This window comes from Neovison vison, chromosome 9 (genome assembly GCF_020171115.1).
Source record: "Neovison vison isolate M4711 chromosome 9, ASM_NN_V1, whole genome shotgun sequence".
NCBI classification, from domain to species: domain Eukaryota; kingdom Metazoa; phylum Chordata; class Mammalia; order Carnivora; family Mustelidae; genus Neogale; species Neogale vison.
The window spans coordinates 97444006-97450224 of record NC_058099.1 but is presented as its reverse complement, the minus strand read 5'-3'; the positions used below and the strand labels follow the sequence as shown (position 1 = coordinate 97450224).

General features: G+C 47.1%; 1 protein-coding gene and 1 non-coding gene across 4 annotated transcripts in view; both read left to right on the top strand.

Annotated features, from left to right (window-relative positions):
• Nucleotides 1-1132: 1132 nt before the first annotated feature.
• The window catches only part of IARS1 (isoleucyl-tRNA synthetase 1), a 69089-nt gene continuing 64002 nt past the window's right edge, over nt 1133-6219 (top strand). Inside the window, exon 1 of one of the 3 annotated variants that reach the window (XM_044266028.1) lies at nt 1133-1245. The gene's annotated coding sequence lies outside the window, so the exon portion shown is untranslated. Of the gene's footprint in view, nt 1280-4781; nt 4804-6219 lie in introns of those variants that run through there. The other 2 variants (XM_044266027.1, XM_044266026.1) reach the window with 2 other exon arrangements.
• On the top strand, nt 4385-4515 carry LOC122917929. Its single transcript, XR_006386540.1, has one exon. It is a non-coding gene; the product is annotated as a small nucleolar RNA SNORA84 (small nucleolar RNA).

Genomic DNA, 6219 nt, shown 5'->3' with positions numbered 1-6219 from the left:
ATCAGACACGTCATCCCCACCTTTTTTCTTGGACACGTCTATCTGTGAGTCTTCTATCCTGCTCTAATCTGGAGTGTCTGAACAGATGGTAAAAATGAACTGCACAAAGCAGAGTACTAGTAGGATGAAGAAATACCACTAGTAAATGTTCCTGCCTAGAGGGTTTCCCATTTCAGCAATGCAGGAGACCCTGACTCCGCCTGGAATGTGACTGTTGAATGAATGCACAAAATTTTTCAAAGTGTTCTTATAGGTGCTATGCTTTCTAGATAGTCTCAGGTGATTGTCTTCTGTCCCTCTAACGGATGCAGTAAGCTGCTACAGAATTATTCTGCACTTTGAAGGCCTAAACTTCCCTTCACAGTCTCTGGTGGCAAAGCCTGAGTTCTGCTGCTCTTTGCGTGGCTCCAGCTTCCCTTTGGTTAACTAGCGGATCCAGAAGGTGCCGGGCAGACCCACAGCAGTGATAATAAACTGTAAACGAGTAGATCGATAAAAAAGCAAATACACTGTTTTCACCACAGGAAATGTTAAAACAGTAATAACTAAATCTGGTCAGCAGGCATTTCCTTCCCTTCGTTCTATTAACGTGTGTGTATGTGGCCCTTTACCATAGCTTGTGCGGGAGGAAGCAGGGGACTCCGGAGGGGCTGCGGGGCCCAGCGGTTGCCAGCGCCGCCGCCCTTCCCTGAGGACAAGCCCCGCGGGCGGCTCGGGGCCCCTGGCGCCTACCTCCCGGCCAGGGCGCACAACTGTCTCAGTCCCTGGGCCCTGCGCCTTCTCCGACCCCGTGGTGACGGTGACGGTGACGGTGTCCCGCTGCAGGTCTTTCCCGCGGTGACGGTGCCCGCCGCAGGTCTCCACGACCCTAAACCTTGCAATGGTCACTCAGGTCCGGGCCGCACCACCCGCGTAAAACGCGCAGTTAGCGGGCACAACAGCAGCTACCCCCCGCGCCCCACAGTCCGCATCCCCGAGCAAACTTCGCGCCCGACAACGCCCGCAGGGAGCGCAGCCGCCTTCCCAGCGCACACCGCTGCGCACGTCAAGTGGGCGGGCCGGAGCCCTCGGGACCAATCGGGGTCCGGGTTGTTGATGGGTGCCGGAGAGTGCACGCTGATTGGCCGGAGTGGACCGGCCTTTTCCTCTCCGCCCAGCGCTGTCCGAGCGTTGCATCACCTCTGGACGCCCGGCGGCGGCGTGGACGCGGCTCTTTCCTGGTGCGCCGGCACGGGGGCCTTTCAGGTACATCCCCGACCTGCTCGCAAGGTCGCCCCAGGTAGTCCTCGCCCTGACTGCGGGCCTCTGTTGTACCCTCGCCTTACCTATGAGGCTCTCCGGTACCTCCAGATTACCCCGCCCTGTCCGCAGGGTCGTCCCTGGTCACCCCGCCTTGCCCGCAGGGTCTCCTCTGGTAAAGCTCCCCCCCCCGCCCTGCCCGCAGGGTCTCCCTACAAAGCCCCCCTCCCTGCCGGCAGTGGCGCCCCAGGTCACCCCGCCCGCCGTCCTGCCCACGGGGTCGCCCCAGGTACCCCCGCTCTGCCTGCTGGCGTGATTGGGTGATGGCGAGAATTTGTTGTGGCATTTCAGAATGTGGGGAAATGATTTGACGATCGGGGCATTCCTTTAATAAAATCTGGTCTTAGCTCGCGGGAAGGAGGGTTTATTGCCAAGGACCTGGGGTTGGTGGTGAGTAAGCACAGCATCTCGGCGGAATATGCATTGTGCCTGGTGCATGTGCCCGCAGCCCGGAGCAGGAGGACAGTTTTCCTATGGGGTTTGTAGCGGGGAGAAAGAAGTCTTCTCAGGAGCTGCCCTGAGCTTGGGGCCTGGAAGCTGAGTCGGACTTGGAGGAGAGGTTAGGTCTAAAGGACCCTAGTAAGTACGGCAGGATTTGGAAGTGTGTGTGTTGTTTCAGAAGAGGGGAACTGGCGGTCACTGCAACTTTAGGGTGTGCAGGAAGCAAGTGGGAGATGGCAGCCTCCAGCCTTATGAGTTTTTGGTGTTGAATGAAATGGTGTTGGGAAGGAGTCCAGAAAAGAAGAGGGGTTTTTTGTTTTTTGTTTTGTTTGTTTTTTAATACAAAGGTGAGGCTTAGTTTTAGCATCAGGTTTTGCATAAAGATCAGGAGGGATGAAACTAGAGGTAAAGTAATTGATTTAGGAGATTCCTAGTAGTATCATGAACTTTTTTTCTTTAAAGATTTTATTTATTTGACAGAGAGAGAGAGATCACAAGTAAGCAGAGAGGCAGGCAGATAGAGGGGAAAGCAGGCTCCTGCTGAGCAGAAGGACGGGATACGACTGGATGCAGACCCAGTCCCAGGACTCTAGCGTCATGACCTGAGCTGAAGGCAAAGGCTTTAACCCACTGAGCCACCCAGGCATCCCTTATCATGAACTTTTAAAACAAAGTATCAGTAGGGGCACCTGGTTGGCTCAGTCCATTGAGCATCAGGCTCTTGATTTCAGTCCAGGTCATGATCTCAGGGGCGTGAGACTGTACTGCAGGTCCATCTCTGGGCTTAAGTAGAGTCTACTTGAGACTCTCTCCATCTCTCTCTCTCCTTCTGACCTTCACCCCACTCGCACTCTCTGTCTCTCTCAAATAAATAGATAAATCTTTAAAAAAAAAAAAAAAAAGGTGGGGAGGAATTCCAAAGCCAACCCTCTTAATCATTATTGTCTTGTGCCAGGAGGAACTGTGGAGTGGGATAGGTTGAAAAGGCAGGTGGGAGGAGTATTGCTGATGGAAATGAAGGACCCTGGCCAAGAGATTCCTTCAGACCATGGGTGTCAGCACACCCTGGAGGACAGCCAGTAAGATTGCTTCTGCAAGCAGCGGATTTACCGTTGAACTGGAGAGTGTGTGAAGAAAAACCACACGGTTTAGGAGAGGAACAGACTCGGGAGGGGAATATTAGTTCTGAAAAAGGGGATTGATAAAAGCCGTAGAGAGGAGGGTGCATTATTTAAGCTAGGTAGTGCTAAGAGTATGTGGGGTGAGTTCCAGAAGCATGAAAGTAGTAGATCAGGAAAGTGGTTTTTGTTTCTCAGTGTGATGTTCCTGGTGCTTGAGTTTGGTAAGAGAAAGGTCAGGAGGAAAAGTAGTAATTTGGGGTAAGATCATGGTGGCCTTGAGTGCCCTATTGAAAAGTCTGTACAGAATATTGTTGGGAGAGAGGAGTTTTTTTTAATACAAAAATGGTACTTTCAGAGCTGCTTCTTAGGAAGTGGTATGTCGGATATACAGTATTTATTTCTCTCTTTATTTTAAAAGTTTTTGTGATAAAGTTAAAACATACCAAGAAAAGTGGTGTGAAGTAACAAAGATTTGTTCTTTCATGCTCCCCAGCCCCGCCATGGTAGGCATAGTGAAGTTTGATGCATAGCCTTCTAAATTCAAATACAAAATTACTTAAACATAGATTTTATTTACATACGTATGTTTTAAGTCTCTTAAAAATGATAATACGCATAGTATAAATAGTTAGAATATGACCTCCTTTTTTTCCTTTCTCAATATATAGGCAGTATGTATATTTGACATATTAGGGTTATTTTTAATGCCTACATGGGACTGATGTGCCATAATTTATTTTAGCCACTTATTCATGGATGTTCAAGTTGTTTTCAAATATTTCTCTATATGCTTCAATTGAATCTTTGTCCATATTTTATACATCTGAGTAAGTATATCTGTGGGGTATATGTTAATAGGATATGACTCAATTGAGAAAGAGCTGGAGATAGACCCACCTCTGGGGTGAGATGTGACTTACTGTCACATATTATAAAGACCTGGGGAGGCAGAAGAGGGAACAGAAATAGACTTAGAGATCAGATGCACATGACTTTGGTGATCAGTTAGATGTGGAGATTATCTGGTACTATTAAGGGGACTCAGATTTCAGATAATGGGAAGGAATAGTGAAACTACTAGTACAGTGGAATTAAAGACAAGCAGATGTTGCAAGGAAGTGCATGGATTTTTTATTTTTATTTTTAGAAGAGGAGAGGGAGAGAGAGAATCTTAAGCAGGCTCCACACCCAGGACAGAGTTTGGTGGGGGGCTCAGTCTCACAACCCTGAGATCATGACCCAAGCCAAAATCAAGAGTCAGATGCTTAACTGACTGTGCCATCCAGTGCCCCATGGGTATTTATTTGTAAAGTATTTTTGTATGCATTTCTAAGATCTATTGAAGTAAACACAAGTAAAAGTCAAGGAGATTATCTAGAAATTTCTGAACAGGTCTGGAAGAGTCTAGAATACAGAGAGTTGGAGGGCAAGGATTATGGTAAGAAAGAAGAAGAAGAGATTTTTTTTCTCTTATCATGACCTGGTGATTAATCTTTCTCCTCTTTCTGCTCCCCACACTCCATGCCCTGTGGTTACTGGATGCTGTTTGCAAGTACAGCTCTCCAGTGGATGTGAAGGGCCAGAGCAATCCTGTGATGTATGCGTGGGGGCTGTTTCTCTCAGCAGCCGCCACAGCCCGGTCACTGATACATAGCTCCTCCCTGTGCTGTTATGTTGAGTCTTTGTGTTTGGCATAATAATGCCCTGATTCTTAATTTGGGGGGAATAGAAACTCCCTAGAAAGTTTTATAAAACTTATGACCCTTTTTCACCAAAAACGTAAATCTCACTTTCTAAAAAAAATTTTTTTTTTCAGATAGATATTCCTGAATAATGATTAGAACAGTTCAAGAGTAGTGACTTAAAAACTGTACTGTGTGTGCTGATCCCCTAGGATCTTGTTAAAACACAGGTTCTGAATCCTCAGTCCAAGGTGGGCCTGGTAAGTCTACTGTAGTCAGCTCCCATAGGTGCTGGCAATTCTAGAACTGGCCTTGGGAGGATTAGAAGTGACAGAAAGAGGGGCGCCTGGGTGGCTCAGTTGGTTAAGCAGCTGCCTTCGGCTCAGGTCATGATCCCAGGGTCCTGGGATCGAGTCCCACATCGGGCTCCTTGCTCGGCAGGGAGCCTGCTTCTCCCTCTGCTTCTGCCTGCCTCTCTGTCTGCCTGTGTTCGCTCGCTCTCTCTCCCTCTCTCTCTGGCAAATAAATAAATAAAATCTTTAAAAAAAAGGAAGAAGAAGAATGACAGAAAGAAGTGTATTGATATCCAAAGATCTGTTAATCTTCAGATGCAGCCTTTTCAGTTTCAGTAGGCCTCTAACAAGGTGGTCACTGAACCAGCAGAACCCCTAATAAATCATTTAGGGAACAGACACACCCTTAAAGGCCAGGCATTGTAACAAGATCCAAAGATCCAAAATGCCATTCAACTTCTGCTTAACGCCATTTAATGACACCTAGACAGAAATGGATGCTTCGATGTTCTTGTCGTATTTTTTTCCATACATAAAATCCAAAGACAGCCTCACATCTCAAAAATAAATGAAAGAAAAGGAGAGACACTGATGATGAAAACAACAACAACAAAAACAAAACTTTTAAAAAAATTTTTTTAATGTGTATAAATTTTTTTAAAATTTTGTTTTTTTGGATGGCATGGGTCAATTACTGTGCTTAAGGTTTTGGTACTTTCAGAATTGACTGAGGTATTTAGGTCTCTTTGCTCTCCCTTGGCCTGCCTCTCCCTCTGCCTGCCAGTCGCCCTGCTGTGCTCTCTCTATCAAATAAATAAAATCTTTTTTTTTTTTTAAGATTTTATTTATTCATTTGACAGAGAGAGATCACAAGTAAGCAGAGAGGCAGGTAGAGAGAGAGGAAGGAAAGCAGGCTTCCCGCCGAGGAGAGAACCCGACGCAGGACTTGATCCCAGGACCCCGAGTTCATGACCCGAGCCGAAGGCAGCGGCCCAACCCACTGAGCCACCCAGGTGCCCCCTAAAATCTTTTTTTTTTTAAGATTTTATTTATTTATTTGACAGAGATACCGAAAGAGCGGAAACACAAACAGGGGGAACGGAAGAGGGAGAAGCAGGCTTCAAGCTAAGCAGGGAGCCCTGTGTGGGACTGGATCCCAGAGCCCTGGGATCACGACCTGAGCTGAAGGCAGACACTTAACAACAGAGCCACCAAGGTGTCTCAATAAAATCTTTCTAAAAAAAAGTTAAAAAAAAAAAAAAGATTTTATTTATTTATTTGAGAGAGAGAGAGAGAGCGCGTGCACAAACAGGGGATCTGCAGAGGGAGAAGGAGAAGCAGACTCCCTGCTGAGCAACGAGCCTGACATGGGGCTCAATCCCA